A 12,895-nucleotide genomic window follows, 5' to 3' on the forward strand; every position below is an offset into this window, starting at 1 on the left:
GTGCTGGACATTGATAGTAGGTCTATTATATGCTAGATGCAACTTTTTCACGTTGTACGGTGTCCAGTAAGAGTTAAATAGTATCCATTGCCAAAGTTAGACAGTTTTAACAATTGCACTCATTTTAAAAACACCACTAAAAATGCGTTCCATTCTTGATCCACTTAAAGCTGTGATAATTTGTAGGTTTGGTTGTTGGTGCAGGTAATATTCTTCCAGTCTTTCTCCAATTTCAGACACATTGCAGAGAGCATAGTTGAGCATTTGTCTAGCCACGTTTTGATTAAGGTAAGGAGTTTTTTTTAAATGTTTTCTAAAACCATGCAGTCCCACAGTTCATTTTTAGATGAGCTGTAAGGGAGCACTGCAACAAATGCTAAAATATATCCTCCCACTATTAAGGGGAAAGTCTCATCCGACTTGGGTATTAAATGGATCACAACACAAAATGCAAAAATCATTCCATCCTATCAAATATTTGTCACGTTTTCAAATTTAACAGCAGAAATGGAACATTTAGCTATTTCAATTTTACTTCCTGCCTGCTGTTCTCTAACAAAATGTAAGTGGAAAAGAGAAGCATGCTGCTTTATGTTGATCCACATAAAGTTAGAAAGTAATGTGACTTTCAAATCTTCAAAAGAGGATGCCAGATGGAAAGAAGAATATTTTTGATTCTCTTGTAGGAAAGCAACGAGAAATTTGCAGTTATGTAAAAAAGGAATATAGCTATAGGAAAGATCCATCAAAGCAGTTCTATTTGCCCAAATGCTGAGATCTAGGGCCATATGTATGAACACTTTTTCCCATAGACACAGAATGGGTAAAAGCCTTTGCTACATCTAGCCCCTAATGTCAAACAACACTGGTGCAATAGCTCTATCGTCACCTTTACATCTTCTGCTTTGGTACTGACTACCTGGCTTAGTGTCCTAGTCCACATAATAGCAAAATCTTTCAGTACCTTTTTAAAGATCATTTATACATTTGGCTGTGAAAGCAGCATCATTTCAGATTTTGTTTCTTGGTAATATGGTAGCCAGGAAAGGAATTTGGTCTTGACACTTAGGCCATCATTACCCGTGGCCAGGCAATTTGTTTGATATTTATCATGCCAGATAAAATATTCATTGAGTTGGAATTAATCTTGTGTGAAAATTTCAAGCCATTTATGATTTTTTTGGGGAATCAGATGCAGATTTTTATGGGTTATCGTAAATACCGGATGTCTTTCACCTCTAATAAAATATTAGCAGCTTTGCCTAGAACTCATGAGTGCTATGTGCAGGAATGCATCCATTACTTACCGTTAATGGCATTACTCCTAGTCCTACTCCCTCGCCTTCCTTATTAACCAATGATGCCCCTTTGCCTCACCTAGACCACTCCCATCCCCTTTTAAAAACTCCCCGCCCAAATACCCTCCTGTACAGAAGCAAGCCAAAGGACAACTCATTTGTCCTGTACCGAGAGGGAACTGTAACGAAGGCAAGGAAGTAGGACTAGGAGTAATGCCATTAATGGTAAGTAATGGACGCATTACCTCCCGCCCCTTCCTCACCTTACTTATTAACCAATGAGACATAGCCAGTACGTATGAGCCAGACAACTGAGTTGCAACACAGAAAGACTTTAATCACATCCAAGTAGGAAACAAAACACCCCTATTCCTTTATAGAGGACAACACCCTGTGCCCCAAAACTTCCTCCAAACGTTCCAACTCAGCAATTCTATAGTATCGAACAAAAGTGGAAGGAGTGGCCCAAGTAGCCGCCCTACGAACCTCCACCACAGAAGCGCCCTGCAATTCAGCCACCGTAGCCGCCATACAATGAGAGGAACGGCCCTGAATCCCCGGAGGAGGTATCACCCCCTTCAAAGCATAGGCCAACAACACCCAAGACCAGATCCATCAACTCAAAGAAGCAGTAGAAGGCTTCTCCCCTTTCCTAGCAGGACCAAAATTCACAAACAAGGAATCCCCCTTCTGAAAAGCAAAAACCTTCCAGTACCATAACAAAGCCAGACAATACAACCTGTCATCCTTTTCAGAGGAAAGGGCTGGACAATAACCAGGCAGGATCACCTTCTGTCAGGCATGGACAGCCAAATTCACCTTGGGGACAAAAGAGGGAACCGGAACAAGGACAACCCTATCTGGAAAAATCATACAAAAGGGTAATTTGCAGGATAAACCCCCCAACTCCCCCAAACATTTGGAAGATGTAATAGCAATAAAGAAACACATTTTTAAAGTCAAATGTTTCAATTCAATTTCCTCAGAGGCTCAAAGGGTGGATCTGACAAGACATTCAACACTAACTGGAGATTCCAACTAGGAAAAGATTGAACAGGTCTAGGAGACAAGTTCAACAGCCGCTGAAATAATGTATGCATCAAATTCCCCTCATCCTTTAAATTCTGGCAAGGACCCTGAAAAACCTGGATCGCAGCCCTTTGCACCCGCAAAGTAGCCACATACAATCCCGTGCAAAAACTGCATCACCAAAAATAGAGAAGCCACTGTAGGATTCACCTGTTGTCGCAAACATCAACAGAAAAATACCTTCCACTGATGAGCTTACACATGCAAAGTAGAAGTTCACCTAGCTGCCTACAAGGTCACAGCTAGATGTCCTGGCACCCCTACGATCGTCAAACCTTTCACTGTTCAACCTCAATGCCGTCACATGCAGCCTCTGCAAGGACCCCAGGGAGAGGCATGGAAACATCAGAGGAGAGAGGTTGGAGTGGAAGAACCCACTCCAGCTCCATGGACAACACCTGGAGCAAAGGGAACCAATTCACCCAGGCCAACTGGGGGAGGTGCGATCAATAGCACCCAAGCCATCACCCTCCAGATTCACACCAGAAAGGACCTGAGTAAGTAAAAAGGTGGGGGGGGGACGCATCTACAAGACCCTGTGGCCACTGACAAGTCAGTCCATTCTCCGCCCTAGTCCGAGGACACCAAAACAAGGAGCAGAACCTCCCCACCTTCGCATTCTCTGGGGACGCAAACAAGTCCACAACTGAACGACCCCACCTCTGCACCAGAGTGAACAGAGATGGCAGAAGGGGAACTCCTTGGATAAAGGAATGACCCTGCTCAACAGCTCTGCCCAGACATTGACCACTCCCTGAATATAGAGGGCCCGAAGAGTTGGAACAGAGACCGGAGCCCACAAGAAAATGTCTCGTGCAATCAGATTTAGAGACCTGGATCTGGTCCCCCTGTCTGTTGATGTATGTTTTGGTAACCAACTTGTCTGCCTGCACCAGTATCGCTTCTCCCCTCAGGAGTACCTGAAAGTGCACCAGTGCCAGAAGATCAGCTTTCAAATCCCTACGGTTCTAGGACCTCTGTGACTCCCTAAGGGTCCAAAACCTCTGCACCTGCTCCAAACCCAGCCACGCCCCCCACCCAGAGAGACTGATGTCGGTCGTCACAACCACAGGAACCTGAGGAGACATATTAACCCCCTGCCGGAGATGAGATTGCACCAGCCACCAACTCGACTCCGTGAGAATGCTGACATTGGAATCCTCGCCTGAAGGCCATGAAGATCTGGAGACCAATGGGAGAGAATCCATTTGACCAGACAAAGCAGATGAAATCTGGCCAAAGGCACCAGAAATACCACCAAAGTCAAGTGACCCTGCAGTTGTAACCATCGGAGAGCTCTGGGAGCCACCTGCATTAACAAAACGCCCACCTGCTCTTGTAGGCAAAGAAACCTCCTTTCTGATAAAGTCACCAACCCCTGAAAGGTCAGAAAATGAGCCCTGATAAAAAAAAACAAGTCCCGGGAGGGCTCAAAATCTGATTACCCCCATTTTATAAAACATCTGTGACGCTGGAGGACCTGCAATACTTTTGCGCATGAACCCATAACTGGTCCACGCTGGGAGCCTGAATGAAAAGATCATCCAAATGAGGATGTACGAACACCCCTCTGCATGAAGACACATCAGAGGTGCCAGCATCTTTGTGAAAACCCTGGGAGAGGTCTTGAGGCCAAAAGGAAGAACAAAGAACTGGAAATGATTGTGTCCTATTGCAAACCGTAGAATTTTCAGAGGTATTTCTGTGATAGGGACGTGAAGGTAGGCATCCTACAGATCCAGAGACCCCAAAAAATCCCCCGTACCAATCAGAGGAATAATCACCTGTACAGCCAACATCCGGAAATGAACAGTCCTGATCCAAGATTTCACCTACTTGAAGTCCAACACTGGGCGAAAACCCAGACACCTTCTGAACTAGAAACAGGATGGAGTAAGGCCCTCTTCCTTGTTCCCCCAGAAGCACTCAGGAGAGGGCTCATTTCAACAATAATTCCTGGATCCCCCCCTAGCAGGGCTGATCTCCTGCTCTGTCCACAGCCAATGGCGTATGTCAAACTAGATAAAATTCTATTGAGTAGCCATTCTCCACAATGTTCAGTACCCAGTGGTCTGTGACATCCTGCCAAACTGACAGAAAATGCTGTAGCCTGTCTCCAGCCGGCCAATCACCCCCAGAACCATGATTGTCAGGAGTCCTTCTTGGAGGCCCCCTTTTTCAGACTGAACAGGTCCTCAGGAGAAAAGCAGGCTGGAATCTACGCTTTTTGGAAGAAGATGATCTTGGCTCATATTTAGGAGAAAATCTAGGATGTTTCTTTCACACCTTGCTAGCCTAGCCGAGGCACTCCCTTTGTAAGGCAAAGGATGTTTCAGTTCCTTAAAAGCCTTAAATATCTTGTCTGACAACTGATCCGCAAAAGGAGCCTGACCCTCGAAAGGAAGTCTCATAAATGCTGCCTTCTCCCCAGGGTCCGCCATCCCCTACCATAACCATAGAGACCTTCTGACTGCAATTTAGGCCCCAGAAGCCATAGCCAAGGTGCAGATAGCATCAGAAGAAATGCCCGCTAGCAATCAAGCCTGCTGCTCCACAAGAGCCAACAAGTCAGAACATTCTGAGCCCTCCTGCACAGCCACTGCAAGCTTATCAAAGTCCTGAAGCAAGGCCTGTGCAGAATATGCAGACAAGAGACCAGCCCCTAAAGCCACGTTTTCAGCCACAAATGCCCTTTTCATTCCAAGATCAACCTTTCGATCAGTGGCATCTGTAGGAGTACAGTCCTCCAGATTGCCTGCCGTTTTCCCAATTAAAGTAGCCAGCATCGAATCCAGACATACCGAAGGAGGCAGAACATCCTCACTTTCCAGCAAATACAACTTCTGAAGGAAATGTGGAACCTGATGTCCACCTCCTTCCATTTACAGAAAACCCTATCCTTGACAGGCCCCTCTAAAGGCATAGCAAAACAAGATGGGGTAACACACTGAGGAAAAAAGCGGAATCCACCTGTGAAGGCTGAAAGAAAGGGAAGCCCAGATTGCCCAGTACATGTGCCAAAATGTCCCACATCTCCTCACGTAACTCCTACTTACCCCCCCAGAGGAAGTAGAAGGAGCCGCCCCCCCTGAGGAAGAGGGGCTACCTGCAGCCAAAGAGGTGTGTGATGTAGAGGGACGCCTGGGCTCCTGCTTGGAGGGCCCTGGATACAGCCACCTGAATCATGTATTCTACCTCTTCTCTAGACATGTGAGTTGCAGTCCTGTCACCCGAACCTCTGGGCCTATGAGGTTTCTTCTGGGGAACCTGAACATCCTCCCCTTCAGAAGACGATGAGGAGGACAAAATGCACCTCTGCTTAGTAACTCTATTCTCAGCCATGTCGCTGAACATAAATGCGAGCACAAACCAAAAGGCAGCCTTAAATAGGGGCTAGAACCCACTCTCAAAAAACACCAATGACAATGCAGCATAAATGGCCCTCCAATCACGGCGAAACACGATTTCCCCCAAAAGATAAATTCAATAAAAAGGGGCCCAAAAACCCACTCTTATCCCACATGGTAAAAGCCGCAAGCTGCCGAAGTCGCGTCCTGTCTCACAAGGTGCCGACCAGGAAGCACAGCCCAAGCCATAGGAGAGCCATCTGACTCCTTCGGAAACGACTCTGAAGCCGCATCAGCAGAGGGAGCCATGCTCAGCTCGTCGAGACACTTCTAGGCCATAAGTCGTCACCAGAAGCACCGGTACGCACCGCAAGGAAGACATCAAAGCCACCCCAGGCTCCTCTATGGAGGAGAAAACAGAGGTAAGTCCACGGGTGTAGACAAAAATGAAGAGGAGGGGGTTTTGGGCTGGGGAGTTTTTAAAAGGAGAAGGGAGGAGTCTAGGTGAAGCAAAGGGGCCTCATTGGTTAATAAGGAAGGCGAGGGAGGGACGGGAGGTAATAGCACTTACTGCACATTTCACAGTTAACTGAGCCGGATGAAGGTCTTGGTGAGAAGTGACTGAGCTGCTGGTGAAAAAGCATGAAAACATTTTTTCATTAGCAAAACACAAGCAACAAAAATTATTTTTTTGTGTGCCCATTTTGACTCCTGATATGTGAGCGTCAAGCCTTAGCAATATCATTAACAACTGGGAGCAATAATAAATAATATCAGTCCTGCTATCTACTTGGGCACATATCAAAATATTCTGACCATAGTGAATTAGTATTCACACGAAACTATGAACCCCACCTAATGCCTCTAAGCTTTCACCAGCTTCTAGGGCATAACACGTTATCTAAAGCTTCCCCGTGTCATGCCTTTAATTTGAATACGTTTTTGTATTTTTATCTGCTGCCAAAGCAAGTGGGCTAAAATGTCATTGTCAGTAGCCAGCTAGATATTAAGAAAGATTACCGTGACTTTCATAAAATAATAATGGCACAAATACTGTTTCAACCTTGACAATGTGTTGATCTCATAAATCCGAATATCACTTCAGTACAAGTCAATCAGGGGTCAGTGCCTCTAATACATCTGAAAATTAGCTTTTTAAATAAAATATTGACAATTTCAAACAATCCACAACCTCAGATGGGCTCCTTATACAAAGTAGCCCAACGCTGTTGAATATTTGGGATCCTTCATTTCTTGCACACATTTGGGCAGATTAGGATAGCTCATCCGAGTTCACACGAGGTTCAGATGAGCTTGTCAAAAGGCACCATAGTTTGAGCATTTTTGTTTACTAATCCAGACACACCCAAATTCTTTAGTATGCTTGGACGGGCTGCACGAAGATAGATTTAATTTATCTACAGCTGAAGCAGTGTTATCTGGCAACAAAGCTTGGCAAACTGTTTTTGATTTTACAGTTTTTTTTCTTAAGGAATGGTTATTTTGGCATATCTTCTTTTAGGGGAGCGTATTTTGTTGCAGGTTTCTCTTTTCTGTGTTCTTTTTAGAGAAATATCGGTTTTGGCTGTGTTTTAAATTAGTGACTTTTATTATCAGTTAAAGTTTTTTAAATGTTTTATTTAAAGTTAGCTATTTTCATTTATTTAGGGTTGCTTTCTTTCTTGGTTGGGGTGGATCCATTCTGGGGGGATTTCCTTGTCCCGTTTGGAGAAAGGACTTTTTTTTTTTTAGGTACATTTGCAGTCATTTGTTATTTTTCTCTTCTTTTTTGTTTTGGCTTGTCGTTCAATTTTTTGGGTGTAGATTCAGAGTCACAGTTTTTCCAGGGGAGAAGAACTGATCGGTAAATAATTGTTTCCAGTGTGTTTCTAACAGATGAATTGAGCTCTATTGAGTGCTATTTTTTACATTAGTTTCTTTTAAAAACTGACCAACATTAAAATACACTTTGAAGTTCTTCTTTGCTCCACATTTCTTTGAACAACCACACAAAACTTTAACAGTGTGCCAGGTAAAAATAAAATGTAGATTGAATAATTACATTCAATACGTATACAACTGTGTCAGCCTGCATTACACGTATTCAACTGTAGTAAGAGTCTGTATGGTTCATTATCAATTGACTCTGTTGTCGGTTCTTTAAGCCGCTCAGGGCAGGTGTTCATCTGGCGGAAATCACAATGACCCAGCTGACCCATATATAGCTCTATATTTTCTGGCAGTTTGTCATCGTTCCGCACTAGCTTCATTCTGATGTCTTTGGTGACACTACATTCCCCCACATCCCCTAGCTAACTAGTCTCTCTTGGGGCTTTAGAACTTAGTCAGTGTACTGCCAATCTTCTCCTAGCTAGAGCTGTAAACATTCTCTCTGTGTTCTTTTTTTATGCAGCAGTTTGTGCCCTGAAGGAATACTTGGGGGTGCGCCCGTATTCCCCCTTGCATCCATTCACTGTATGTGTTTGCCACCTGTTCCCAGTAGTCCTGGATCTGGGGGCATGACCATCTAAGATGACGAAATGTGGCCTGTGTACACTTAGGACAGTGTGAACATTTTGTATGGTCTAATTTGTGAGGTATCGCAGGTGTAGCATATGTTCTGTGTAGTAATCAAATTATTTCAGTCTGAACTTTGCATTGCTGGATGCCCTGTTTAGAAGTGTTAGCACCTCCTCCCATTATTTGTCTCAAAAGGTTCAGCATAGTCCGCTTCCCACGTATGACTAGTGGTCAGTGGTACAATAATAATTGTGACACACTGAATAATGGTGTAAATCCACTGCCGTGCCCCATTTTAGTATTAATTCTAATGTGAGCCCCATCTCTATATATAGGCCTCATTACATCCACCTCATTTTCATTTGCCTAGGTTCAATTCTCGTCATGTCACCTAAATTCTGTAATCTCTCACAACCGTGGCTTCTGAGTCTAGGAGAGTGTTTGCCCCCATTTAGACCTATACATGCCCCAAACATTAAGGCCCTCATTATGAACATGGTGGTTGAAACCGCCGTGTTCATGCTGGCTATCAAACCACTGACCGCCAGCGTCCCCGGATCCCCGCCGGCTGTATAATGAACATTCCTGTTGGCCGGCGGGCGGAAACATTGTTTCTGCCTGCTGGCCCACAAGAATGCCTGTCCGGGACATTGACGGCGGCTCCACATGGAGCCGCCGCCAATGCCTCTGTGTGGCGGGTGCAGCTGCACCCATTGCGCAGATCACTGCCCGAAAATCAGGCAGTGACCTGCGCGATGGGGCACTGCACAGGGGCCCCTGCACTGTCCATGCCAAGTGCATGGGCAGTGCGGGGGCACACAGGGGTGCCCCGGAGCACCCCTTCCGCCAGCCTTTCCCTGGCCGAGGAAACCCGCCAGGGAAAGGCTGGAGACTGAGGAATCATTATCCGAGAGGCAGCACCGCTGTCCTGTCAGATAATGATTCCGACCGCCGCCAGGCTGCCTGACGGAGGCAGCCTGGCGGTGAGTGAGGGCCGCCATCGGCGGCACTCATGGTGTTCATTATGTGGCAGTGTGGCCCACCATGCCGGCTGGTGGGTTTTCCCGCCACCGCCGGAATGGCGGGTCACACCGCCATGTTCGTAATGACCACCTAAGTGCCGGTTGTGTGATTCGTGCACCCCCTCCTTGGTAGTAGATATGTTCATATATCTTTCCTGTCAATTCTCTTTGTATTGCTCTATACTCCATTAGGGATCTATCTTTGTTATCATGATTACTGTACCATTGTGGAAGCAGAACCCCGTTTCCCAATAATTAAGAAACCCCAAAATTCAGACCATCTCAAAATTTACCTTAGGTGGTTCTGCTCCCGGTTGATCTTGTGCAAAAAGGCACTCCCCAAATGCTTAATTTGAGCAAGTGGTTGTTGGTGTGACCCACCAGTGCTAATTTTTGGGACAGGCACTTATTTCCACACGTCAGATATTTACCAAGTGCAAGAGATTGGAAAGACTAGGGAAGAAAAAGGCTACACAACTGTCAGAAAGAGAGAAAGCAGGCACCTGCACAAGCTAAAAAAAGGGGCAGAAAGCCTCTGCTAGTGGATTAAAGACCACCAGCCCTGATATTCTGTGCACCAACATTTACTTGTATCAGATACTGACTTCTGAGCAGAGTTTTGGGCACTTGCACTCTTTCTTTCCCAAATTAAACACTGACTCTCCTCAACATCAACTTAGCAGACTAGTAAAATAAACCATAGGGACCATTCAATAGTTGAGTTCTAGATCAAAGAAAAAGTTAAAGATTTTTGTTACTAAAATCCCATTACCAAGCATGCCATGAAGGCTCTAATGCAGAATTACACAGGGTAGTCATCTATATTTTCTCTGCTCCTTTTCTTACTATTTACATTTTTTTAAGGACAGGGTGTGGGACAGGGTGCATGCTGCTCTGAAACAAAGCAGGCACCTGGGTAGCATCAACATTTTATTGACAGCTATGCTGCCTGCCATTGGTAAAGGTAACAAAATCCAATAGTCTACGCTTCCCTGCACAGCTACTAACAGCATGCTTGGGTTTAATTCAACCTATCTGTCTCTAAAGTTTGTCACTATAATCAAAGATACATAGAGTAAATCAGTTCCAGATTAATTGTCTGGGAGCCTCTCTGTTGGTTTTTACCGTAATGCACCAATTGGAAATATTACTAACTTTTGCTTATAGACTCGTAGCCCTGACTGTTCCAACCATTCTACTTCATCTATGAGTATTCTCAAAGATACCACTGGGTCTGTCAGATACGCTAGTTAGTCATCGGCATTCAACGGTACCTCATGTGTATGCTCCCAGATCCAGATGGACCATCCATCCAGTGTTCCTCACAATCTAAGTGCCCTTGGTTCTATTACTAGCACAAACAACAGGGTCAATGGAAGACACACCTGCTGTGTGCCCCTTTCTAATATGACATTCATTTTAACCCTTGCCATGGGCTTTATGTATAACACAGTAACAGTATTTATGTGTGGTGGCCTAAAATCAATGACTGTGAGTGTTGCGAACAACAACAGTCATGCCATTGTCAAATGCTTTATCTGTGTCTACCCACACAAAGGCCATCAACAATTCACTTTATTCCACTTATCCTATCACACTTGCCAATTGTCTAATATTTAATGTTGTTCTGCTGCCTGGTAAGAAAAAAATGCACCTATCATCCCTCTTAGTCCGTTAAAATTGTATTCACATCAAATCATATTCATGGCACTAACCATATTCCATTACCACTACAATGATATAGCCTACCCTACCACTATCTTTGCAGCTTGTCTTTCCAGGCAGAACTTACTTTTCCTGGTGGCAAGCCACCAGCATTCCCCATTTATGATAGTAGGCTTCCACCCTTGCCCTTTATGTAAAGTTATTTAAGCCCTATACATTCCAGGACAACACCCTTATGTTTTCTGCTATCTATGTGTAATTAGATGGAATTTGTTGTCTTCACCCCCCTTTGCAGTCTGTGCTATTGTCTCCTTTACCTTTGGCATTCAACTCTAACAACTGTAACATTACACTAAACTGCACCATAGCTTATTCTTTTAGGCCAATGCAACTATGAACAGAATGTCTCAAATCAGTGAGACTCTCCTGTCCTGTATGGTTTGATGTGCTGTACCTTATTCTTAACATTATGAATATGATAATCACATAACATTTTCCTCACATTCGCTGAACCAGCTCCGATGCAGGGGTCTCCACCAAGAGGCCTATCATGTTGGATTCACTATGGTTTACTTTAAGGGAATGGATTGTTAATCCTTAATCATATCAACTTTTTTATTGCTGTGGAACCATCTATCCTGGCCCTACCAGATATTAGCGTGTTGTCATGCCATTATCACTTCATTCTTTACGACCTTTACTCCATGTTTAAGGAAAGGGCTAGACTGTGTCCCTTCACATTTATTCAATGTCTCCGGCCAATCCCATTCCTGGTCAGTTGAAAGGTCTCTGAACTTTTTCTTAACAGTTTCAAAGAAACAGCATTTATTGTGCACTTGGAGTGTGAAATCAGGAAACAACATAATTGTTGCATCTTGTATTCACACCTCTCTCTTATTTCATGTTTCTGCAGGTTTACATCACTATCCATTCTCATTCTGGGTGGCATGCCTGGTAGTATGGGAATTGCCAGCCTCCTGGGCACTCTATCTATCAAATAGAACTTGGAACAGCCCCTTGGGTCTCAGCACAGTAATAGTCAAGTCATCCAAGAACATTCTAGGCAATCTCCCTCTGCTCTTTCCGGTAGACCTACCAAGCAGATATTGTTCCTACAAGATCCTCCTTCCTTATCTTCTGCTCCGGTTTCCAGTATCTTGGTCCCTCAAAGCAGCCCCTCTGTCTCTTTACTCAGAGCAGTTACTGCTGCATCTCTTCTTCCTGCTTTTTCCACCTTTGTCACTTTATCTGTTACCTTTCAAAGGCCTGTCTGAATCAGCCCCATATCTACGGCCACATCATCCATCTTTGATTCTACTGACATGTGCGGTTCTTGTATTGCTTTCATGATGTCCATAAGCTTACGGTCTGGTTATGAGTGATCTCTTTGTTACCTTTAAATGCTGTTTGAGGCTATTTCTTTTGTGTATTTGTCTATGTTCAACTGCATGACTGCCACTTTTGAGGTTTTGTACTTCACCACCTTATCACTCTTCCTAGTGTCAAGCTCATGTCAAAGAGGACCTATCCACAGAGTGTCAATATTATTTGCCATCTTGACCTGTGTATACATAGTATCAAAAGTGCTTCCAATGATTCTGTTCTTTGTAAAAAAATAAAATAAAATAAAAAGCATGTTTCCATCATTGCACAAGGCATGTTTATTTTCACAAACATGCATTCTGCCTCTCTTCTGTTTCAAGTATATTTTAGTCATAAGTAAATTTAGTTGGTTGAGAGACTTCCATCCCTCTCTAGAATCATGAAGCTATATCGAGGCTTCTGATCTGCCATAGTGACTCACGTGGTGCGATCCTTGCCATTGCCTTTATTTCAGACAATATTAGAGCCTCAACCACCCAGCTGTTATCTACGCCGGACGGACTTGGTACCTCATTCAGTGTGTCTGCTCCACCCTACTGTTTTGTCTCAACTGGGCTGCAGATAGTGACAA

The sequence above is a fragment of the Pleurodeles waltl genome, chromosome 6, assembly GCF_031143425.1.
Source record: "Pleurodeles waltl isolate 20211129_DDA chromosome 6, aPleWal1.hap1.20221129, whole genome shotgun sequence".
Lineage (NCBI taxonomy): Eukaryota > Metazoa > Chordata > Amphibia > Caudata > Salamandridae > Pleurodeles > Pleurodeles waltl.